Consider the following 27,266-nt stretch of genomic DNA (forward strand, 5'->3'; position numbering starts at 1 on the left):
TCCACTCTCTGTCCTTCCCAACAAGTTTTCACTCTTAACAGGTCCATCAAGTGCCATGAAAGTTATTCCTTGGTGTTATAACACATGCTCTATCATTTTGTTCCTCGCTTTTTCAAGGTTTGCTGTATATTCCTCTCCCCACCGATTCCGCAGAGAAACTAATTTCTTATCAGTCCACCTAGGTTTCAGTACAATCACATCCAAATATTTTCGATTCTGTTCTTTTCCCTTTTTTAACCACATTTCGTGATTTAGTTCAGTTCAGTGCTGTGCTGCAAAGTTACATTCTTAGAAATTACTTTCTGCGATTAAACCGGATGATTGATACTAGGTGACTTCTATTGGTCATATTTTCACCCAGCTGAAAGAACATTTGGTAGGATAGAGATTTTCCAATGACGAGAACGTTCACGCAGCGGTTTACGAGTGGTTCTGCAGCCAAGGAACTGATTTCTATCTTACAGGAGCTGAATGATTGGTCGATCGTTCCGACCATTTTTACAGGTTCTTGGAGACTTACGTAGAAAAAATGGTGTCGTATGTGCGTGTCAATTACGTGTGTACAGCAGCATTCAACAAAAGTTACATGGGTTGCCACAATAATATATATGTTAATTAAAATACCCACGGGTGTACTGCCGGTCTATAGTGTCCAACGGTCATAATATTTCGGCGATCAAACATGTCGCCATCATCAGGTGAACTGACGGACTGAGCTCCTGTGAACGTGCCGGCACGGAGATCCGTACGCTATGGCTGCTCAGAGGGATCTGGGTTCGGTCGCGGTGGCGGCCGATTTAAATACCCTCCGCCCGCGGCGTGCTCCCTCCGCCGTCCGCGCCCCGCACCAGGGTAGCGCGGTGGAATAGATTGCGACGGCGTCTGAGATGACGTCGGTGTGATGGCTCTGTCCGCCGTGGTCGTCACAACTATAGGTTTGCTCGATTTACTCTTGATTAACCCAGTCGCTGGTTCCCAAGCCTTGCTAAGATTATAGCCACAGTCACGGTTTATGAGGTCTTCATTGGTGCGAATTTCGATGGCCTCTCTAACAACGCTGTCCCAGTATCTCGACGTCTGTACCAGAATCCTCGTGCGGTCATACTAAATAGCGTGATTTTCCGACAAACAATGTTCAGCGAATGCCGACTTGCTCGGATACATCAGTCGAGTGTGCCTCTGGTGTTCACGGCATCGATCCTCGACGGTACGCATCGTCTGACCAACATACGACTTGCCACATTGACACGGAATCTGGTACACGCTGGCCTTCATCAAACCGAGGTCATCTTTGGCGCTCCCCACCAGTGCACGAGTTTTATTCGGAGGACAAAATGCAGTTCCGACCCGGTGTTTCTTCAGAATGCGGGCGATTTTCCCCGAGAGTGGGCCTGTGTATGGAATAAATGCTGCGCCTACCTCCTCCCTCGTGACTTCATCCATTTCAACAGGTTGTGCTGCAGTGGTTGGGCGGAGAGCACGTTGAATCTGCCACTCTGAGTACCCATTTTTTCGAAATACAGTTCTCAGATGTTCTAATTCCTGGGGTAGACTCTCTGCGTCAGAGAGAGTGCGCGCCCTATGTACTAGAGTCTTAAGTACCCCATTCCTCTGTGAAGGGTGGTGGCAGCTGTCTGCGTGCAAATACAGATCAGTGTGCGTTGTCTTCCGATACACCCCATGACCTAGGGTGCCGTCAGCCCTTCTATTGACCAAGAGTGAACGGAGGGTAAATTACCTTTCCTTGACGTCTTGGTCAAGAGATGGGCTGACGGCACCCTAGGTCATGGGGTGTATCGGAAGACAACGCACACTGATCTGTATTTGCACGCAGACAGCTGCCACCACCCTTCACAGAGGAATGGGGTACTTAAGACTCTAGTACATAGGGCGCGCACTCTCTCTGACGCAGAGAGTCTACCCCAGGAATTGGAACATCTGAGAACTGTATTTCGAAAAAATGGGTACTCAGAGTGGCAGATTCAACGTGCTCTCCGCCCAACCACTGCAGCACAACCTGTTGAAATGGATGAAGTCACGAGGGAGAAGGTAGGCGCAGCATTTATTCCATACACAGGCCCACTCTCGGGGAAAATCGCCCGCATTCTGAAGAAACACCGGGTCGGAACTGCATTTTGTCCTCCGAATAAAACTCGTGCACTGGTGGGGAGCGCCAAAGATGACCTCGGTTTGATGAAGGCCAGCGTGTACTAGATTCCGTGTCAATGTGGCAAGTCGTATGTTTGTCAGACGATGCGTACCGTCGAGGATCGATGCCGTGAACACCAGAGGCACACTCGACTGATGTATCCGAGCAAGTCGGCATTCGCTGAACATTGTTTGTCGGAAAATCACGCTATGGAGTATGACCGCACGAGGATTCTGGTACAGACGTCGAGATACTGGGACAGCGTTGTTAGAGAGGCCATCGAAATTCGCACCAATGAAGATCTCATAAACCGTGACTGTGGCTATAATCTTAGCAAGGCTTGGGAACCAGCGACTGGGTTAATCAAGAGTAAATCGAGCAAACCTATAGTTGTGACGACTACGGCGGACAGAGCCATCACACCGAGGTCATCTCAGACGGCGGCGCAATCTGTTCCACCGCGCAACCGTGGCGCGGGGCGCGTACGGCGGAGGGTATTTAAATCGGCCGCCGCCGCGATCGAACCCAGTTCCCTCTGAGCAGCCATAGCGTACGGATCTCCGTGCCGGCACGTTCACAGTGGCTCAGTCCGTCATTTCACCTGATAATGGCGACATGTTTGATCGCCGAAATATTGTGCCCGTTGGACACTATAGACCGGCAGTACACCCGTGGATATTTTGATTATCAAATACGCCGGGAGAAACTCAACAATCACAATATATATCTTACGTATTACAGCTCTCTCGTATTGAAGTAGCACATAATTTGAATCAGTGTCTGCAATTATAGTAACATATTTCCCTTGCAACATATGTGCCAGTCAGCTATTACATTATCTATCAATATTTTTATGTATCTGTCCCAACCGTAGATAACGTGGAAGAAGAACGGCTGCTATCGCACTTACATGCAAGTACAAAAGTCTTAAATTTTATTTAGTTTAGAAACATTCATTTTTACGAGATTGTTTCCAACTTCAGCAATAGCAAATATAAGAAAAAAATCGTTGGAAGCGCAGTAGATTTCTTCTTCTGTCAGTAACTGGGGACCGAAGAGCATTCCTGCATCCCTCTCTTCCTAAATAATTGTTCAAACTTTTTCTGTCTCAATCAAAGAACTAACATGCTACGGATAACACATTGCCAGTCGGCACCCAAGAATCGTTCAAATACTAACATGATAGATAAAATGAATGCTTTGCTTATTACTGTTATGCATCACAGCTTGGCCACACATTTCCCTCGCCAAACTTTACTTCTTCGTGGATGAATTACAGGGCCCTATTGTGCTTCGATAGACAAGTGGTAAGCGCCAGGATGCAAACTACGAGGCGTATTCGGAAAGTAAGGCCCGATCGGTATCGAAATAGTAACCAATGTGAAAATCTGATGAAGCTTTGCACAGATGTGTTGGGTAGTGTTTCCAGTATTCCCATCGATCGCATCACGTTGTTCTTTTCAGTTCTGATAGCATAGTGAGCACATAAAGATGCCTAGAAAACAGTGTCTCCCACCAAGGCCGAGGGCCTGGTGAGAGTTTCGCCTGAAGCTATGCAGCCCACATTACATACCTGTCATGCATTTTCTTCTTCAAGACAGTCGTCAGCTGCATTCTTCAGACGCAATGAAGATACTCCTTCAACGTTTCCAGTTGGAAGTGTTTGATTACCCGCAATACAGCCTTTAATTGGCTCCCTCTGAGTTTCATCTCTGCTCACATGAAGCGCTGGCTATGAATACAGTATTTTGGCATGGACAACGAGCTGTAGGCCAGTGTAGAGATTGGCGGCTGCCCTGTATAACGAGGATATTGGAAAGTTGGTACAACACTACGACAAACGTCTAAGTCAGATCGGCCACTATGTACATAAGTAGGTGGAATTTGTAGCTAACTTTTGCAAATAAAACACTTGATTTTCACAGTGGTTTCCATTTCGCGACCGATCGGACCTTACTTTCCGAATACGCATCGTATAAAAAAATTTTTCAAATGGCTCTGAGCACTATGAGACTTAACATCTGAGGTCATCAGTCGCCCATAACTTAAAACGACTTAAACCTAACTAACCTAAGGACATGACACACATACATGCCGGAGGCTGGATTCGAACCTGCGACCGTAGCGGTCGAGCGGTTCCAAACTGAAGTGCCTCGAACCGCTCGGTCACAGCGGCCAGCGCATCGTATAAAGTCTCTGGCAATCCACTGAGAATAATGGAACAAGAAGTGCCTGAATAATGAAAAATCGAAACCAACAGCTGTACTGTAATTCAAAACATGCTACTTGTTTCGACACGAAAAGCGTCGTCGTCAGGCTTTTCGTCTTGTCCGGAGGCTTGATGGGACAGACTCATAGTTAAGGCCACTGCTCGCGATATGCAGGAAATACGACTCGAGTCTCGGTCAACCAAAAACTTTGAATTGGCTAGCTTAATAAACGTCACTAGAAACTGACTGGGCATAAACTCAAATCTGCAGCGTTCGAGGAAGCAAGGGATGGAGTACCGACGCTTTTTTACGCTGTAGCTATCTGTTGGGAGCTCCACAGTGGAGACCCACATGTCCCATATGTAGGTCGCTGCCACAGCAACGGAAACAAGGCCAGAGGCGGAGCTACGATATCCGGCGATTCGCAGCACGTCCGCCGTTGACGGCACGGCCGCGGCCCCGGGTTCACGGCGCCCGGGGTCCTCCCTAATCGGCGGCGCCAGCCCGGATGGGAGCACTTCCCGCCGTCTGCGCCCCTCCATGCAAATGGCCGCCAATGACGCCTTCGGCCGGTTGACTACTGGAGACGCGACACAGCTGCCGCCAACCTGCTCCTTCGGTCTACCACTTCTGTTACTGCGCGTCAACACGCAGAGTCCGCAACACGCCAGTGTTCAAGGAACTGCTCTGAATACGAACTGTGACATTCGAGGTTGGATTTGCGACGGGTGACGAATTTACTAGGTAGGGGAAGTCTTCGAATGGCTTTGAGCACTATGGGACTTGACGTCTGAGGTCATCAGTGCCCTAGAACTTTTTTTTTTTTTTTTTTTTTTTTTTTTTTTTTTTTTTTTTTTTTTTTTTTTTTTTTTTTGGTCATCAGTCTACTGACTGGTTTGATGCGGCCCACCACGAATTCCTTTCCTGTGCTAACCTCTTCATCTCAGAGTAGCACTTGCAACCTACGTCCTCAATTATTTGCTTGATGTATTCCAATCTCTGTCTTCCTCTACAGTTTTTGCCCTCTACAGCTCCCTCTACTACCATGGAAGTCATTCCCTCATGTCTTGACAGATGTCCTGTCATCCTCTCCCTTCTCCTTATAAGTGTTTTCCACATATTCATTTCCTCTCCGATTCTGCGTAGAACCTCCTCATTCCTTACCTTATCAGTCCACCTAATTTTCAACATTCGTCTATAGCACCACATCTCAAATGCTTCGATTCTCTTGTGTTCCGGTTTTCTCACAGTCAATGTTTCACTACCATACAATGCTGTGCTCCAGACGTACATCCTCAGAAATTTCTTCCTAAAATTAAGGCCGGTATTTGATATTAGTAGACTTCTCTTTGCCAGAAATGCCTTTTTTGCCATAGCGAGTCTGCTTTTGATGTCCTCCTTGCTCCGTCCGTCACGGGTTATTTTACTGCCTAGGTAACAGAAGTCCTTAACTTCGTGACCATCAATCCTGATGTTAAGTTTGTCGCTGTTCTCATTTCTACTACTTCTCATTACCTTCGTCTTTCTCCGATTTACTCTCAAACCACACTGTGCACTCCTTAGACTGTTCATTCCGTTCAGCAAATCATTTAACTCTTCTTCGCTTTCACTCAGGATAGCAATGTCATCAGCGAATGGTATCACTGATATCCTTTCACCTTGTTTTTTAAGTCCACCCCTGAACCTTTCTTTTATTTCCATCATTGCTTCCTCGTTGTACAGATTGAAGAGTAGGGGAGAAAGGCTACAGCCTTGTCTTACACCCTTCTTAATACGAGCACTTCGTTCTTGATCGTCCACTGTTATTATTCCCTCTTGGTTGTTGTACACATTGTATATGAACCGTCTCTTCCTATAGCTTACCCCTACTTTTTTCAGAATATTGAACAGCTTGCACCATTTTATATTGTGGAACGCTTTTTCCAGGTCGACAAATCCTATGAACGTGTCTTGATTTTTCTTTAGCCTTGCTTCCATTATTAGCCGTAACGTCAGAATTGACTCTCTCGTGCCTTTACTTTTCCTAAAGCCAAACTGATCGTCACCTAGCGCATTCTCAATTTTCTTTTCCATTCTTCTGTATATTATTCTTGTAAGCAGCTTCGATGCATGAGCTGTTAAGCTGATTGTGCGATATATCTCGCACTTGTCAGCTCTTGCCGTCTTCAGAATTGTGTGGATGATGCTTTTCCGAAAGTCAGATGGTATGTCGCCAGACTCATATATTCTACACACCAACGTGAGTAGTCGTTTTGTTGCCACTTCCCCTAATGATTTTAGAAATTCTGATGGAATGTTATCTATCCCTTCTGCCTTATTTGACCGTAAGTCCTCCAAAGATCTTTTAAATTCCAATTCTAATATTGGATCCCCTATCTCTTCTAAATCGACTCCTGTTTCTTCTTCTATCACATCAGACAAATCTTCACTCTCATAGAGGCTTTCAATGTATTCTTTCCACCTATCTGCTCTCTCCTCTGCATTTAACAGTGGAATTCCCGTTGCACTCTCAATGTTACCACCGTTGCTTTTAATGCCACCAAAGGTTGTTTTGACTTTCCTGTATACTGAGTCTGTCCTTCCGACAATCATATCTTTTTCCATGTCTTTACATTTTTCCTGCAGCCATTTCGTCTTAGCTTCCCTGCACTTCCTATTTATTTCATTCCTCAGCGACTTGTATTTCTGTATTCCTGATTTTCCCGGAACATGTTTGTACTTCCTCCTTTCATCAATCAACTGAAGTATTTCTTCTGTTACCCGTGGTTCCTTCGCAGCTACCTTCTTTGTACCTATGTTTTCCTTCCCAACTTCTGTGATGGCCCTTTTTAGAGACGTCCATTCCTCTTCAACTGTGTTTCCTACTGCGCTATTAATTATTGCTGCATCTATAGCGTTATAGAACTTCAAACGTATCTCGTCATTGCTTAGAACTTCCGTATCCCATTTCTTTGCGCGTTGATTCTTCCTGACTAATGTCTTGAACATCAGCCTACTCTTCATCACTACTATATTGTGATCTAAGTCAATATCTGCTCCTGGGTACGCCTTACAATCCACTATCTGATTTCGGAATCTCTGTCTGACCATGATGTAATCTAATTGAAATCTTCCCGTATCTCGCGGCCTTTTCCAAGTATACCTCCTCCTCTTGTGATTCTTGAACAGGGTATTCGCTATTACTAGCTGAAATTTGTTACAGAACTCAATTAGTCTTTCTCCTCTTTCGTTCCTTGTTCCAAGCCCATATTCTCCTGTAACCTTTTCTTCTACTCCTTCCCCTACAACTGCATTCCAGTCGCCCATGACTATTAGATTTTCGTCCTCCTTTACATACTGCATTACCCTTTCAATATCCTCATACACTTTCTCTATCTGTTCATCTTCAGCTTGCGACGTCGGCATGTATACCTGAACTATCGTTGTCGGTGTTGGTCTGCTGTCGATTCTGATTAGAACAACCCGGTCACTGAACTGTTCACAGTAACACACCCTCTGCCCTACCTTCCTATTCATAACTAATCCTACATCTGCTACCATTTTCTGCTGCTGTTGATATTACCCGATACTCATCTGACCAGAAATCCTTGTCTTCCTTCCACTTCACTGGCCCCTACTATAACTAGATTGAGCCTTTGCATTTCCCTTTTCAGATTTTCTAGTTTCCCTACCACGTTCAACCTTCTGACATTCCACGCCCCGACTCGTAGAATATTATCCTTTCGTTGATTATTCAATCTTTTTCTCATGGTAACCTCCCCCTTGGCAGTCCCCTCCCGGAGATCCGAATGGGGGACTATTCCGGAATCTTTGGCCAATGGGGAGATCATCATGACACTTCTCAAATACTGGCCACATATCCTGTGGATACACGTTACGTGTCTTTAATGCAGTGGTTTCCATTGCCTTCTGCATCCTCATGTCGTTGATCATTGCTGATTCTTCCGCCTTTAGGGGCAATTTCTCACCCCTAGGACAAGAGAGTTAAGTGAACCTCTATCCGCTCTTCAGCCCTCTTTGACAAGGCCGTTAGCAGAATGAGGCTGACTTCTTATGCCGGAAGTCATCGGCCGCCAATGCTGACTATTTATGAAAATTTAGGCAGTGGCGGGGATGGAACCCGGGACCGAAGACGTTTTGATTATGAATCAAAGACGCTACCCGTAGAACTACTGAAACCTAACTAACCTAAGGACATCACATACATCCGTGCCCGGGGCAGGATTCGAACCGGCGACCGTAGCGGTCGCGCGGTTCCAGACTAAAGCGCCTAGTACGGCTAGGCCACCAAGGCCGGCGGGGAAGCCTTATACCAAATCTACGTTCCACTTACGATGGCAAATATAGTGTGTCATAATGTGCATGCACGTGTCTACACTGCGATCTGTAAACCTCGATTTGCTTTGTTCTGTGCGATCAGAATCAAACTAATTCTGAAACAAAATGTGTGTGAAATCTTATGGGACTTAATTGCTCAGGTCATCAGCCTCTAAGCTTACACACTACTTAACCTAAATTATCCTAAGGACAGACACACACACCCATGCCCGAGGGAGTACTCGAACCTCCGCCGGGACCAGCCGCACAGTCCACGACTGCAGTGCCTGTGACCACTCGGCTAATTCCGCGCGGCAACTGATTCTGACTTTTATAGTGAGGATGTGTATATTGTGACATTTATCTATCGTCACCTTGTGATGCATGTATTGACAATTTCTTATGTTTTATTAAGATCAGGTATTTCCAGTGCAGCCTCAGTAGGTCAGGCTTGAGAATGAACTATTCAGTTCGAAACTAGCTGCCAAAAAATATGTCCTGCCACTATACAGACTTGTAATAAATGCTGCACAGTTTATGAAACTTTAGGCTCTGGAGTGGAGGCAAACACCTCCTGAATTAGGAACATAGTTACTATCGCTGGCTAAACACCGTAGAAGTACTGTAACGGATGATAATAGAGAGCCGGCCGCTGTGGCCCTGCTGTTCTAGGTGCAGCAGTCCGGAACCGCGGGACTGCTACGGTCGCAGGTTCGAATCCTGCCTCGGACATGGATGTGTGTGATGTCCTTAGGTTAGTTAGGTTTAAGTAGTTCTAAGTTCTAGGGGACTGATGACCTAAGATGTCCCATAGTTATCAGAGCGATTTGAACCATTTTGATAATACAGAAACGCGATGACGGATAAAGAGGAATTGTGTGTGTGTGTGTGTGTGCGAGCAAGTGAGTTCGTGTGCGTGTACGTGATTTATTTTACACGTCGAGCTCCGTAGAACCAATCTGAGGAGCAAATCTCCAAGGTTACGGAACGTGTCATAACATGAAATTGCAACACAAGAGTAATAACAGATAAAGATAAAATGCTTATGAACCTAAAACAAGACAAGTCATAAATTTACGTAAACACAGTCGACAATATAGCAGGAATCAGCTTAATATTTCAAGGAACTCCTTCACAGAACAGAAGGTGTTCCCCATGAGGAAATTCTCCAGTTTCGATTTGAAAGCACGTGGATTATTGTAAAGATTTTTGAATTCTTGTGGTAGCTTAGGCCCTACGGAAAATGGGAGCAGCTGCGTACTGCACTACTGCACACTTTTCTGCACTAGAGTTAAGATTGTGTTTCTGCCTAATATTAACTGAATGAAAGCTGCTAATTCTTTGAAATAAACTGATATTGTGAACACGAAACGAGAGTAAGAGATATATATATATATATATATATATATATATATATATATATATATATATATATATATATATATCAGTCTCGCAAAGGCATTTTCTAAGTGTGTGTGTGTATGTATGTGTGTGTGTGGGGGGGGGGGGGGGGGGGGGAGTGTGTGAATGACAGAGGTAAGTGGGGACGCAGCAAGAAAAGAGGGAGGGTGTTATATTCAAATAACCTAACTGATAGTGACGTTACAGTAGTCAAAGTTTCACAGATTGGTACGGCCCGGTAGTCCTGGCTAGCCTTTTCTTGGCAATAAGCTGTGCAGTAAATTACATTTTATTTTTATTTTTTGCAGATGTGTGCACTAGTCATGTTCATCCAGACCTATATCTCCATGACAACTCTGAGACTCCCACTTAAGTACCTGTCAGAGGGTTCAACGCACTTCGGACTGTTTCTCTCACTTTCCACTTTCGGAGAGCGCGCTGAAGAAACTAAAACACAAATCTTCCCGTGCCAGCTCTAATATCTCTTATTTTATTGTGATGACCATTTCTCCCCTTTTCCCTTTGTACGCTGGTGCAAAAAAGAAAAAGATCGACAATTTTTATTAAAAGTTCTCTCCTCTAAGGGAAACGCCAATGTCTTAATTATTACCGTCTTAACGCACGTGTCATACCTGTGACCCTCTTTCCTCTATTTCACGGTGGTGAGAAACGATCTGCCTTCTTTGAAATTTTATAATATCCTCAGTCAATCTAATCTGGTACGGATCCCATACCGAGTACCAATACTCCAGAAGAGGGCAGACAACTGTAGTGTAGCCAGTCTCCTCAGTTGTGCTGTTACATCTTCTAATTGTTCTACCAATAGATACATTCTTTGATCCGCCTTCCCGCAACGATATCTCGAATGTTCCAGTTTAAGTTGTTTGAATTAAGAGTCTTTACATTTGTGTGACTTATCGTCTAATGGAAATTTAGCTTGTTCCTTTTATTATTCATGTGGTTGACCTCATACTAGGCACTATTTAGTCTCCACTTATCGCATCAAATAGACACCTTGCCTAAATCATTTTTCAGCTTATTTTGTTCTTTGATGGCTTAACTCGAGCGTTTGCAAACAATCTAAGAGAGCTGCTCAGATTGCCTCCTAAATCGTTTATATATATTCAGAACAGCAGAGGTTCTACAACACTTCCCTGGGGAACGCCAGATATCATTTTTGGTTTACTCAGTGACTTTCCGTCATATTTTTGAAAGGAAATCATGAACCCCATAACACAACTGACACCGTACTCCATAGGATCGCAACTTGATTCGATGTGTCTTGTATGGAACGGCGTGAAAAGCATTCTGGGAATCTAAAAACAGGGAATCTGTGTGAGATTCCTTGTCGATAGTAGTCATTACTTCGTTTGGATAAGAAGCTAGTTGTGTTTCCAAGAACAATATTTTCTGAAACCATGTTTACTATATGTCAGTATAAAGTTTTATTCAAGTCAATTCATAATGTTCCAACGTAGTACACACGTATCGCCCAAAATCCTTCTACCTATCGACGACGGTGATACTGTTCAATAATTCTGTGAAATACTCCTATTTGATTCTTGAAAATTTGTGTGACCTTTGGAAGTTTCGAGTCTTTAGATATGCATCTTCCATCTAGCGAGCCATTGTATACGACTTTTAAGTATGGAGCTCTTACATCAGGTTACCCTGAAGGGACCTTAATTGGTATACACTCTGGATTGGAATACATCTTAATTAAGCAACTTAAGCTCCTTCGCTACACAGAGGACGCTTTCTTCTTTTGAAACTCATATTTGCAGCAGTTTTGATTCCAATTTTGGAATATTCTCTTCGTCTTCTTGGTGAAGGAATATCGAAAAACCGTGTGTATAACTGCGCTTTAGTGACACTGTCACTAAAACCGCTGCCACCTCACAGTTGAGTTAATGATTGTGTCTTGCCGCTGGTTTACATTACGTACGAACAGAATCTCATTGGCTTTTCTGCCAGATTTAGGGTCAACCAAAAGGGTTTAAGGCTTCAATCTCAACAGGAAACACTGGTCGGCTCTAATCAGGTTTCGCACGGGAGCTGGACGATTCACACAGCAAACAACCAAATGGGGCTATATAGACGATCCATGTTGTGACTGTGGTGAGATACAAACAAAGGACCATCTTCTGGCTTGTAACATTCATGGTTTCAGAGACGGCTCTTTGATGTCACTCCACAAGTTAACGGACAATGCCAGGAAACGGCTCCATAATCTTAATGTTACTGTGTAATTAATTGTCTTCAATTTATGTGATGTTTGTTCCATTTGATGTAATAATGTAGATTCCCTGACATAATTGTAATGTAATAATTGAAATAATTTGTTTCCACATTGTAAGTTCCAAACGTTTATTGTGATTTATATTAATTTTAACTGTTCTTTGTAAAATGTAACTGTCAGATCGAACGAGAAATAATAAGAGGCACAGTACAGGACACTGTCGTCGTTCCATGCTGTAATTATGACACCACATAACAATTTCGTCCGACTGGAACAACAGTGGCGAGAAACCGCTTCGTTCGAAACTACGTGAGTGGACTGCGGTGCCCCACGGAAGCGGTGAGATTTCGACCTGGAAGAAGACGTCCTCCGTTACTCAGAAGACAATCCGACGAGGAGTCCTCGAAACACTGTCCATGCCATGGCTTCCTGTATAGTACGCAGGTCACAGGTCACTGACTCAGATGTGCGTGTACCGTGAAATGGGAGGTTTGAAAGTGACCCAATATTCGAACATTTTTTAATTTTGTTTCAAATGGTAAATTTCTGGACATGCGTTCCTAGTCAAAACTTTAACTACCAAGTCTCCTAGAAGCTTCTAATAGAAATTTCCAAACATGCTGTACACTTTATGACTGCACGCTCCCATGACGAGGCATTTCAATCTAGCGTTTCAAATGTTCAGATGTGTGTGAATTCCTAAGGGAGCGAACTGCTGAGATCATCGGTCCATAGACTTAAACACTACTTAATCTAACTTATACTAATAACAACACACACGCCCATCCCGAAGGAGGACTCGAACCTCCGGCAGGAAGGGCTGCGCAGTCCCTGAAATGGCGCCTCAAACCGAGCGGCCACTTCTCACGGTCATCCTTGCGGTGAACTACGATATCAATATTTTCGCTCACCAGTGAATTTTGCGAACTGAATCTGAAGAACTCTTTATTAAGGAATCTTCTACCCATTCATATTTCAGTGTTCGTATTAAGCTGCACGTATTTCGTTTTCTTGTGCCGATTCACAATTCAGTGCGCATATTAAATCAGACGTACTTTTTTAGTAGTAGGGAAAACAAAGTCGGTATAGGGCGTGATATCTACACTATTCTGCATCTCGTGCATGGGTACAGCAAGCTCGGCTCAGTCTGTGCTTGAAAACTCCTTATTAGTTACTACAGTGAAGTTGTTTGGTCTCAGAAACAGTCATCATACTACGAGGAGTTATCAACGAGTAATGCAACACATTTCTTTTCTCGACCAATTAGATTTTTCTTTCTCATCCACTATACTCTCTGGATCAGGCACCTCCCGTCTTCCAACTGTTTGCTTCTATGAAGGATGTACCCTTAGGGAAACAGTACGTGGATGATGGGTACTGTTGCAGCAAGACGTTGGCTCTGATGTCGACCAGTAGAGTCGTACCATGAGGACACACAGGCCTTCCCAGGAAGGTGGCGTAAGGCCGTCGCATTGAATGTAAATTATGTTGAAAAATAGGGTTTTGTAGCCAAAAGTAAAGAGAATAATATCGTGCACTGGAATACTTAATAACACCAACAAGGTTTCAGAAAAAAAAATGTGTTGCCTTACTTATTGAACGCCCCTCGCGCATTTATGGCAAGTATAATATGTAGCCGCGCGGGATTAGCCGAGCGTTGTAGGGCGCTGCAGTCATGGACTGTGCGGCTGGTCCCGGCGGAGGTTCGACTCCTCCATTGGGCATGGGTGTGTGTGTGTTTGTCCTTAGGATAATTTAGGTTACGTAGTGTGTAAGCTTAGGAACTGATGACCTTAGCAGTTAAGTCCCATAAGATTTCACACACATTTGAACATTTTTTTAATAATATGTAACGTCTGGAGTGCTGTCTCAAGATGATACTGAACGTATAAATCAATAATTATGGAAGAAATAGTTATTGCGATATAAAACAGGTGTGATGAACACCGAATTTTTGTACATGCATGATTTTTCAATGTGCCTATTGCTAAAAGAAATTTGTTTACTGTCATAAACGGTTCTCCGTCATCACACAATAGTGTACCACGCATATCGAAGAATATCACTGAATATTGATACACACGGCTGATGGAGTACCACTGAATTTTGTACGCAGTCTTCTCTAGACGGTGTCTCTCTATTCTGTTCGATGCTGTACTCGCAATTTTGTAGTCGTTTTATGAGGTTCTTCACGTGCAAGTAAACATAATTAGGGGACAGCTGCGCCGGCGGAGTATATTTGAGAGGGATTAATTTAATACTGCACGTTTTCAGAATAAAGTGGAAATGATAAAAAGGTACCCGTGGCCAGATTCGATCCAAGGGCGCCATACTTCTCAAATTAATTGCTTGTTAGCTCACCTGCGAACTCCTTGATTGCTAGCGGCCATACAGAGTATATGAGCAGACCTAAAATTATCAAACACGAATTTCTCGAAACCGCTTGAGAGTTGGGTTTTCTTGTTAAGTTGCACTCCTAATCGTGCTCTATACACTCTGTCAGTATGAATAGAATAGGCGAGGGGACGTTTATACAGTCACTTGTTAGTGCGCAACTCACGATTTAATGCGACTTCACTCTACAGAATACTGCCCAGCCACATGTCATCAACACTGATCTGTACCAGAAACTAAAGAGCAAATTCAGAACACTGCTGCGGATCAGGGCGTTTCAATTACTGTGCCTTCTGGGTTTTTCACAGGTACCAGTGTGAAAATAGCCCACAAGTTTCCGTACTGTTGACCATGGCGTAGACAATTACACTGGCACTACCTGGGGCACGTGTTGCATGGCCAATTACAGCAGCAGCAGCCACCTCGTCAGCAACTTCGACATCTTCCTCTGCCGATGCCACACCAAGTTCACCCGTAATTCTGAATTTAATTATCAGTCTCTTTAAACCATTTGATATCATCGGACGTCTCCCCAGACTTTTCCGTCTGCGATACTCTCTCAGTGCAGCACTGTAAATACTGCCGTTCACATAAAACTGTTTTACTAACAGCGCATGGTCTCCTTTATCGATACAGTGACTAGCACACTGGACTCGCATTTGGGAGAACGACGGTTCAGTCCCGTGTCCGGCCATCCTGTTTAGGTTTTCCGTGATTTCCCTAAGTCGCTCCAGGCAAATGCCGGAGTGGTTCCTCCGAAAGGTCACGGCCAACTTCCTTTCCTAATCTGATGAGACCGATGTCCTCGCTGTTTGGTCTCCTCCTCCAAAACAACCCAAACCCTTATCGAAAGCCATTCTGTTCACTCACATTACAATTTGTCGAACGATAGCGCGGATATCATACCTTTATACAAACAGTATGCAGCGCCATATTTTCAACTGGTGGCTAAAATTTGAACTAATATTTTTTTTCCAGAATAAAAAGGTTCCGCATTAACGCATTAGCAATCAAGCATCTACATCTACATCTACATCCATACTCCGCAAGCCACCTGACGGTGTGTGGCGGAGGGTACCCTGAGTACCTCTATCGGTTCTCCCTTCTACTCCAGTTTCGTATTGTACATGGAAAGAAGGATTGTCGGTATGCTTCTGTGTGGGCTCTAATCTCTCTGATTTTATCCTCATGGTCTCTTCGCGAGATATACGTAGGAGGGAGCAATATACTGCTTGACTCTTCGGTGAAGGTATGTTCTCGAAACTTTAACAAAAGCCCGTACCGAGCTACTCAGCGTCTCTCCTGCAGAGTCTTCCACTGGAGTTTATCTACCATCTCCGTAACGCTTTCGCAATTACTAAATGATCCTGTAACGAAGCGCGCTGCTCTCCGTTGGATCTTCTCTGTCTCTTCTATCAACCCTACCTGGTGCGGATCCCACACTGCTGAGCAGTATTCAAGCATTGGGCGAACAAGCGTACTGTAACCTACTTCGTTTGTTGTCGGATTGCATTTCCTTAGGATTCTTCCAATGAATCTCAGTCTGGCATCTGCTTTACCGACGATCAACTTTATATGATCATTCCATTTTAAATCACTCCTAATGAGTACTCACAGATAATTTATGGAATTAACTGCTTCCAGTTGCTGACCTGCTATTTTGTAGCTAAATGATAAGGGACCTATCTTTCTATGTATTCGCATCACATTACACTTGTCTACATTGAGATTCAATTGCCATTCCGTGCACCATGCGTCAATTCGCTGCCGATCCTCCTGCATTTCAGTACAATTTTCCATTGTTGCAACCTCTCGATACACCACAGCATCATCTGCAAAAAGCCTCAGTGAACTTCCGATGTCATCCACCAGGTCATTTATGTATATTGTGAATAGCAACGGTCCTATGACACTCCCCTGCGGCACACCTGAAATCACTCTTACTTCGGAAGACTTCTCTCCATTGAGAATGACATGTTTCACTGCGATAATTACAACCCACACTGGGCCTCCGTGAGTAGCTCCACTTTAACCTTAATTACCCACTATCTAGCCGCCACTGTTAGGGAAGCTTCTATCCCTTCAGAACTCTATCTACCTATTGTGTTACCGTCTATTTTGTTTGCTAGGAGCTAACTGTAACAAATATTTTAAAAAGCAAGAAAAAGATGTCAGTATAAGCAGCGCCATATGCGCCATATGCAGCATTCTGGAACTCCGTATTGCTTTCTGCAGAGAAGTTCTGCCTCCAAAAAAGACAACATACTCGTTAGCATATATTCCTTTTCAAGTAGAATGCGGAAACCGAGATGATCGGCGCAGTAAGGAGGAGATAAATGTTAGGTAAGTAGCAGTGGTATTCCAGCGATGTCTGTCACTTGGCACTGACGTATCGAATACTTCTGCAAACGAGCCTTCCCCGTTCAATTCCTATTCTTTTTTTACTAATTTGGACAAAACGGGCCTAACGAAGCTCCCCATTAATTTTGCCACCGACGCGTCCTCTAGGCCTTGCGAGGCTACTACACAGACTTCTTCCGAAATAGCTCGAATAGCTGTCCCCAAAGTAAATCTTTATTCAGGCGGTATACTCTTCCTTTCGCATCGGCCCCGCAGGGCAATATATCGTCGCTTATCGCGGCGGACCGATCGCAGCGCCGCCAGACCCTGCTGCGGTCCTGCCGCTACACACACACACACACACACACACACACACACACACCTGTTCTGTCCCCTCCCCTCGCCCCTCCGTGCCCATCCGCGTCCTCTTCCTAACTACCGCGGCCAGGTCTCCTCCGCTTTCATTCCGCCTTCTTGCCGCTAGGTGCGCTCGCTCGTAAGCCGGTTCCGGTGGGGACGGAATACGTCAAAGATATATGCGCCTCACTTTTTCCAGTTCATCGGCCGGTATCGCCTGGCGACCGGCGCACAATTATCGGCTCGATCCATCTTGCTGCCTAACGAAGGACGGCCGCGGAGGAGTGCGTCACGTCTCTCCCCCCTCCCTCCCCCACCACCGGCCCCTCTCCTCCACCCCACAAACGGAGGTACGCGACGGCGCCCCGTAGCTCCCCCTCGTTCATTCCTCGTCTCTGCCGGCCGTGATTAACTGCAATAGGTGGCACCTCGTGCCAGGTACCACAGCTATCCGCCGTCGCCCACACCTCGCGGTACAGACTCGCTCCTGTGCGTGCGCTGTGTGTGTGTGTGTGTGTGTGTGCGTGTGTGTGTATGTGTCAGTGCCTTGTCGGTGACACACCGAACGGCCTTTCCACACAACTCCTAAGCCGCTTTTCTGGGAGTCGACTCGTTCGCACCGACGCTGTAATATGTGTCTCTCGCTCTCTTCCCGGTTTAAGTACTGGGCGTTCCTTAATGAACCGGACAGCGGCGATGATTTACTAAAACGCTGGAACGCGCGACCGAGCAAAGGTTATACTACGAAACATCTCTCTATTACGTCCTAACGGTAGCCACTCCCCTTAGCTCCCAAATTACCGTATGATTAAGTGCGACACATAGAAATAACTTTTATTCTACAAGGTTGAACTACGTAGACCAGTTCGTTTGTAGCTACAAAGCAAATGTCCACTACTTCGAAGAGCGAACTTGTTCAAGAAATTACGTTATAATAGGTCAACCAGTAATGATGTCGATTTTATTTCCTCAAATCTGTCCCAGGAGGGACGTCAACATTTTACGGATGATACTATTACTTTTACTTTCCGACGAACTAAGACACGTACTACAACTTAGTCAAGTGTTGTATTTCCGTAGTGGTTGGCCAAGCTTAGGAATGAGAAAAGGGAGACAGGGAGAGAGAGAGAGAGAGAGAGAGAGAGAGAGAGAGAGAGAGACGAACATATCCTGGAACATGGAATGTTGAGCAGTAACTATCTCTATGGTGTAGAAGGTAAGGAAAGAGGAAAAATTTTGTTACAGGTGACACAAATGTCATAGAGGCACCTATTCACGTTAGAAGTTCTTGAAGGATTAGACGCTGCACTTCTCTTGGGACAACGTACAAACTTGTTTTGACTGTTTTTTATGCAGCTCAATGATATTTAGAGACAATCAGGTAGTTGGCAAGTTTCTCATAGTTGATCTTAGTGACAAACAGTGGCGATTTCTGGGAGTCGCTTGTCAATGAGACGAGTAAAGGCGATAGAAGCTGTGTTACGCTGTATTTCATTGCCGTGTTTTGTAGTTTGGACAAGAAGAGAATAGAAGCTTTCAAAATGTGGTGCTACAGAAGATTGCTGAAGATTATATGGGTAGATCACATAACTAATGAGGAGGTATTGAATAAAATTGGGGAGAAGTTTTTGGCACAACTTGACAAGAAGAAGGGACCGGTTGGTAGTACACGTTCTGAGGCATCAAGGGATCACAAATTTAGCATTGGAGGGCAGCGTGGAGGGTAAAATTCGTAGAGGGAGACCAAGAGATGAATACACTAAGCAGATTCAGAAGGATTTAGGTTGCAGTAAGTACTGGGAGATGAAGAAGCTTGCACAGGATAGAGTAGCATGCGGAGCTGCATCAAACCAGTCTCAGGACTGAAGACAACAACAACAACTTGATATGCGTCGTAGAAGTATGCTATTTCGTCTTATTTCACAACGATGTTATGCTAAGATGGTTACAAAATTTTCTTGGTGTGGTAGCAAGAGACTGTCATTTTAGGTTTCAGCATCGTCTTCTTTTGTGTCAATGAAATTTGTCCAACGACTGTTTTGTGAGTAGAGGCCGTCTGCGAAGCCATAGCCCTATATATCGCTCCTGTAGATTCGGAAAGGTTTTCATTGAGAACTTTTTAAATCTGGTAATGTAGAGTTCTGAACATCAGTTTGGTTCTTTTAAAAACGATTAAAATACTGCTGAAGAGTTCAAGGCTGCATTTGTAACTGGTCACTATTTAACAAACATGGCAATTGTAAAATGTATTTTTCTCATCATTCTACACATTCTGCCAATTTATTCTTGCGTCCCACGTCCCCGACTATTTAATAATACGCCTTGAATTAAGTAGTTATTTATTTGTCCCTTCAGAAATTCTTTCTTCGGTTATTGTTCTGTCAGACATTGTTTTCACCATGCTAATCATATCAGTATCATAAAAGCCTGCACTGTTGTGCAAACCAATGGACGGATACAGAAGTAGATGAAGACGTCGTAACACTTGGAAACGAACTTCCATGCAATCTTCCATGCACGGCCGTTAATTGGGTGGAAGCTGAAAACCTAGCTCCTGATAGAATTTGTTGGAGGAAAAGTGTTGCCCCGGATGCTACCTAGTATTGATACCACTGATACCACAAAACTAGTTGGTTTTCTGATTATGACAAATCGAAAAAGAAGGGAGAACCGATAGAGGTACTCAAAGTACCCTCCGCCATACACCGTCAGGTGCCTTGCGGAGTATGTATGTAGATGTAGATGTAGATTTAACAAGTTAAGTGAAAACAAAGATAAAAACATTTAAATCAGATCAATTCTAATAGTCCCATATAACACGTGCCTCTTTGTGTACCCATCTGACATTACATACGTGTTTAAAGAATAAGACAACTGACTCACGAGGAGTGTACCTGGAAAAAATTATCTTATGTTTTCTATATTTACTGACAAATATGGTATAAGTCGGACAGTAATGTAAAGAATTTTCCTTATGTTTTATTTTATATAATTTCTATGCAAATTTGAATTTTTACTTTCCCTTAAATGTTATATACGTAGTTCATACAGAGGGCGCCATACAAGCAATCGATGTGTTCTCCACACAACCTACCTTCTTTACGCAGTATTATTCAAAAAACCGTGACTAATGCCCGAACAAGGAACTAACATGCATCTACATTAAAAAATAGCGTTATGTAATCATATATATAAGCTATATATAGGTTATGCCATGAGCTGTAACTTTTTATTGTATCACCTGACAATGTACTTCTTGTATTTTTAGGATTGATAATGGCTAGGCACTAGCCGAAATCTGGATTTGCGTAATAAAACCTGCAAAAGAAAAGGGACGACTGATTGCTGCGCTCTATAATTTATAAATCGCGTAAGATTCACTGAGTGCACCCACTTTCCTAATGGAAGATAACCTGATTCAGTAAATGCTATGGACGAATCAGATTTTTTTTTCTGTTATTAGTCTTTTCGTTAGCGGAAGACGTACGATTCGTTTATTTTAACATAGGATGAAATAAAACAAGTTTTAAAAGTGGTACGATGTCCAGTAGTTCATTTCAAGCCTGACAAGCTAACCAGTCCGTAGTGGAATACCTATATCCTACTTTCCCTTCGGAGAGAGGTGACCATGTGACCATCCGCTAGTGCCCCTCAGAAACAGCTTTTCATAGTCCTGTCCTCGATCTGCGGAAATTCCGGTGAGACAATTCAGCCAGATTCCGCGAAGCCGGTAACGAGCTGACCGCAGAACTCGGTCGGTGGTTCTGCGGCACCTCTTGAGGGAAATTACTGCTTGATTTATATAGCGCGAGTATTCATGAATCACGAAAGAACAAGGTAGTGGGACCACCACAAGATTTCTCCGAATGTTCCCGGAAATTCCTATTAATGGTGGACAGAAATATGGAGTAATATTCCCTAAAACGGCGACTTGGTTCCGAGAGGTCGTAGTTGTAAATTGTACTGGTTTAGCACTAAGCTGCAGCCATCTTTCTCATTCAGTCGATGGCTGTGGGACAAAAGGCGAACGTAAGCCAATACGAAGCCAAACACGAGGAATCCAGTCTGAATATTGTGCCCTGCGGCGTTGTACACCCTGTTGTGAAACTTATTGACAGATTAATTTTTTGACGGATCGGTACTCGAATCTGAACAACTGTCCTTTGCTGACAATGTCCTTGACAAATGAGCGGTCCACGAAATGCCTCATAGCTACATTCCGCGTAACTCTCTCTGACCTTCAAGATTCCAAAGAAATTTTTCACGCACCTTACTGGCCTAGAATTAATGGGAAAACTACACTACGATGCAGTGTACAGCAGGGTTAGTCAGACTTTTTAGCTACTGATCACTTTCATATCTCTATTAGTAGTAAAATTTTCTAAACGGCCACAAGTTCCACAGTAATGGTGATTTATAATATAAGAAAGTAGCTTTATGTTATAAAATTTATAAAACAGAGTTGCAGCAAGTTAAAGGAGATAATAACAATTTCTTACTAAACGTTTTGTACCCTCATTTTTTTTATAACGTACTGAAAATATCTTTAATCTCTGAACGCCAACTACACACCATGAAAGCTGGAGCGCCAACGAGTGGGCGGTTACAGCGAAGTTGACTAACACTGGTCTACATTATGGTGCCGTAATTACGAAGGAAGATCGCAAAGTAATGCACAATAATTAATATCAAAAAAGTTATTAGGTAACAAAGCAGATAATCACAAATGAACCTACATCTTTTATCTATTTTGTGTCAGCCCCTGGTAGCTGAGTGGTCGGCGCCACAGACTGTCAATGCGAAGGGTCTTGCCGGCACGATAGCTCACCGTGGTCGGTCACAGAGCTGGTTGGAATCTGTAATAAAAAACTGAGTGAATGGATCAACAACGAACTTGAACGGATGTCATGTGACGTCCGCAACGACCAAACGCAACGATCAACAACGAACAAAATACGAAAAACATGGGGACTGGGTTCGATTCCCAGCTAGGTCGGAGATTTTCTCCGCTCAGGGACTGGGTGTTATGTTGTTCTAATCATCATAATTTCATCCCCATCGACGTGCAAGTCGCCGAAGTGGCGTCAAACCTAAAGACTTGCAGCCGACGGGAGGCCCTAGTTACACGACATTCACATTTTAACTTCTTTCCTACACAGTCACTGACGTCCTCAACACATTTCTCCCATCTGGGTTCCAGTTTCAATATGCCCTGCTCGTTTAAGTCTGTTTGGTCGCAGTGTAACCACTTGCGGATTGCTGATTTCACTTCCACGTGTCTCGTAAAATGTTGGCCGGCCAGGAAATTCTTCCTGGGACCAAACTGATGAAAGTCCAACGTTGCAACTTCCGGGACTGTATGCAGGACAACGACCAGCAACGGGGGGGGGGGGGGGGGGGGGGGCGATGGAGCATTGTCATGATGAAATCTGACACCGTGGGTATTAACTATTAACTTGGTGGCGTTGTCAAGATGACCACGACGCAGTTCAACAAAGCTCTGATATTCTGGGTGGTTCCAGCTGTTACTGGTTGGAGCGTGGTGAATTACTAACGTTTCCTCGGCCCTTTTGGAAGAATGCACACCACCTGCCGCCATAGCTACAGTCCATACAGTCATCCTCAAACAAGTCACGCATATCCCTGCGAATTTCACTCCTTTTATGCACTTTGGCCCACAAATAACTGAACTATGCACCACCGCTCTTCAAAGCTAACGGGATAACACCAGCGCTGCGTTTTGTTTCGTGGATGGGGCTACTCTCGCTATAACTGCGCATTGCAACAAAATACCCGCTGTATCGAAACCTCAAACTATATTTTAACATTCCAGCTGCAATACCAGGCAAGAAAAAAAGTTATCGTGCATTACTTTCCGATCCTCTCTCATAAAACTTCATTTTGTGATTGAATTGGAACGTACGACACACGTACCGGCAGGGCGAGGCTATGAAGCGGATTTGTTTCATAGCTTCAGTTGTTAAGAGCAATTCCCGCAGAAGGCAAGTATACGTTTCCGATATCGGATACAGCACTGAATGTGAAACTGTTGAGAGGTTCCATCTCCAGTACAATTATTGTATCAAATTAACGTATAAATCTGAGTCCCAAAGCTAATGGGAAACTGAGCTATTGGAAGACCTCCGTTACTCAGTAATTTAAAAGGAGACAGAGTCATGCGCCTAGACGTTAGTCGATATCCGAATGCAGCAGTATCTTCTCTTTCCTCCTAGTCCGTTTTCGGTACTTTTCTAGCACTATGAACTTCTCCGTCCCTTACTTATTTCGCTTCTCATCAGTAACAGCAATGTACTTTATTAACAAAATAATCGTATAATGTAGCCTCAAACCCAGTGAACGCCATGTGATTTGACGCCAGTTACCGGTTTATGGTCGGACGGTGCGGCCGAGCTGTTCTAGACGCTTCAGTATGGAACCGCGCGACAGCTACGGTCGCAGGTTCGAGTCCTGCCTCGGGCATGGATGTGTGTGATGTCCTTAGATTAGTTAGTTTTAAGTAGTTCTAAGTCCTAGGAGACTGATGACCTCAGATGTTAAGTCCCATAGTGCTCAGAGCCATTTCAACCATTTTGAACCGGTTTATGTGTCAGTTTGAGTATTTATTTATTAATAAATTTTCTCAACTGTACTCGCGAAATAAAATGCACATCTTTCCTAGACGTTTCCAACAGAAAAAAAATTAGGGATGGTCATAGGGAATCGAATTCGGTACCACTGCAACAGTATCCAACAGTGATAATCCTAAATCTATGGGAGCGACCTAATTTCCTGACTGACCCAAATGAAGGAAATTTGAATTTAACGTCGCTTCAGCATTATTTGACAGCAGAGTTGATGAGTATGAATAGGGAAGAGAGGAGGCTGTCACCTGCTCAGTGGTGATCCATTGGATTAAAGGTAGCCACAGACTTAACTCTAATGCCGTCACAGGGATTTCAATAGTGCTCCACGCGAATGCCATACTGTTTGCTGTCAGACCCTTCAATGGCTGCTTTTCCCTGCGCAGATCAGTCAGACGGTTGTAAAGTCTTCCGACGGCCCAAAGATTTTTCTTCTACTACGGGAATCCAAAATCCAACAACACAAATTTAGAATAATTTCTGCCAATCTAAAGGGAGGCAGTTCTAATGAGACTCACGGACATTATAATACTTCTTGTTACCTATAAAACGCGTCTAACAGTCCCAGTTCATTCACTCCTAATCACTTTGAAACTAAATTCAATTTCTTCCTAATCTCAGTCAACTAATTAGCACTATGCACTTGAGTTAATTAATTAGTCATTCTCACTAATTTAAATAAACTGTCGTCTTTACAAAGTATTTTTGAAGAAATCACTTTGATTATGCAAAAAACAGTAACGTATTTAAATATTTGTGATTATGAAAAGAGGTAAATATTCCAAAGTTTCTCCTTGTACACATTAACGACACAACCAACTACCGAAAGATTAGCAGCGTGCCACCACCGTGACTTAGCAAACATATAGACCATCAGGCTCCGAAGAAAAAAAAAAACAACGGAAATTCGCCGTTAATTAACACAATCGCTTCACTTTGCTTCTTCTTCTTAAATTCATTTTGTAGTAGTGCAATACACGCGGTTATGACAGCAGCTCATACTTACCTCTGAACTATCCACCTGAAAGTTTAGTAATAGTAGTGATATAATGAAAATCTTTGACTTGCTGTCGAACGTGTAGTAAATGTATGAAAATAGTTGCTTCTTAGTTTAATCATTTTGAATAAATGTTACCACGCTGAATAGCTGACGACCATTGGTATGTACACCAGTTGTACAAAACGCTCAGGAAACCGCACACCATCCCAATTACCGTGACGTAGTAATTGACTTCTTTCTAATCCCAAACACATCTTGCCTTTTGGTTGTCGTGGGCGAGGAGTTATGTGAGCAGATTGCAGCTGCTCTTAACAATGGTTCCACATTAATACAGATGATGTACAAGTAACCACGTTATCCTGTTGATTTACTATTACGTGCTTATAATTACCGAACATAATGTAGATTATTTATTGGAGGCATTTAGATCATAAAACCTCCATTATGCACGCGCTCTAATATTCTTCTTGTTTCAGATTGAATATCTGGCATTCTTTTACGAGAATATACGCTACAGTTGTTTTAACCACTGCTTCACATCGCATTTTCTACGGTCAGACAACCTATCTGCTCAAAGTTCTTACTTCGCCTAGCAACAATGCTCAATATATCTTATTCATTTGAATGCATACTATGGCCTGCGTCTTTATCTGTGTACGCTCGCGATGGGGGGGGGGGGGCAACTTTCCCCTTCTTCCATGTCATCAGTAGTTCCCAAACTCAGAGATTCACAACTACCGATAACATTCAGGATGCGATTGTCATCATTGTTTACATTAGAATTTTCTTTGACTTATTGCTATACAGGTTCCTTTTCAGCAATAAAAAATAACATACAGCCGTATATAGTTAGAATTTACATGAAATAACTTAGGCAAAAGTTTTGTAAATACACAAGAAATATTTGTCTATATTTTGTTGTAGTTTTAATGGTAAATTAGTGTACAGACCAGTTACAGCCTTCAGATGCAAATAGAGTAAAACTCCCATTTGGAATTTATGAAAGCGTCTCTTGGTAAACCCGTGATTTAATCCAGGTAAAAACATGTAGAAGTTTGCACGTTTCTCAGCAGCCAATAAGGTGGGTAATGGTCACTCGCTATCTGTGTAGTAGACACACACAGATTATACCTGTCACCCGCATATTGATCCATTTCGCTTCTTATCATGGCGGGACTCTCGTCACGTGGTATAATAGTCGTCAAAAATAATATTAAGTCTACGTCTCACGCGAGGAGTGGTACTACCGTGTGGATTTTGATGTTTTCGCGGTGCAGTAATTGATCGACTAAATTTCGATAGTGCTGGCACAGAAAATATTTTGACCTATATCTTTTGGCCATCATCAGTGAGGACCTACGGAATATGCGGTGCGTGTTCCATTGTTTTCAACGGTAGAAAACACACGGTCCAAATGCGCTGATCGGCGAGAAAGAGCTTGTATAAATTGAATCGGTGGCTAAGCGGACGATCCTTGGCAGGATACCAATTTGTCATTACTACCTGCACTTGAACGATATCTTCGCCAGGTTATTAAACAAAGCGCAGGATTCCACGCTTTGTCTCCAGGTTGAAATCGCTATCCTTCGTAATTAAACTCTCTTCCCAAAGAATTTTAAATGCTTCTTTCACCACCGAGTGCCAATAAGATGGAGTTGATGCCAGAATTTTGACATGTAGTGTTCTGACACAGGCAGTTTATGGTGATGTAAGAGTCGGATGTATCTGCGGTGTTCCGCGGATCTTTCCTGGATTATACGAGTCGTATATCGGGCAGAAGACAAGTAAAATCCAATGTAACTGTCCGAAAACCTGCTTGACGAGGGTAAGTGAACAACACTGAGAAATTATCACCTTGGCAGGATTTCTATCAGACATAGGCTTTAATTTGAGGAAAACATTTCTGGGAATATACGTGTGGAGCACAGTATTGTAATGAAGTGAATCGTACACTGTGGTAAAACAGGAAAAGAAGAGAATGGGAGCATTTAAAATGTGGTGTTATAGAAGGCTGTTGAAAGTAAGTGAAATGATAACAAATAGGGCAGCATGATAGGAGATATCAGGGAGTAATTCCCACGGTACGAGATGGATGTATAGGAAAACATCTCCAACAAAAATTCGAGGGCGCTGGGTGTAGCTGCTGTGGTGGTACGCATCAACCAAGTCAAACCCAGATGAAAAAAAAAAAAAAAAAAAAAGAGCGAGAGAGTAGGGG

The sequence above is a fragment of the Schistocerca gregaria genome, chromosome 4 (genome assembly GCF_023897955.1).
Source record: "Schistocerca gregaria isolate iqSchGreg1 chromosome 4, iqSchGreg1.2, whole genome shotgun sequence".
NCBI lineage: Eukaryota > Metazoa > Arthropoda > Insecta > Orthoptera > Acrididae > Schistocerca > Schistocerca gregaria.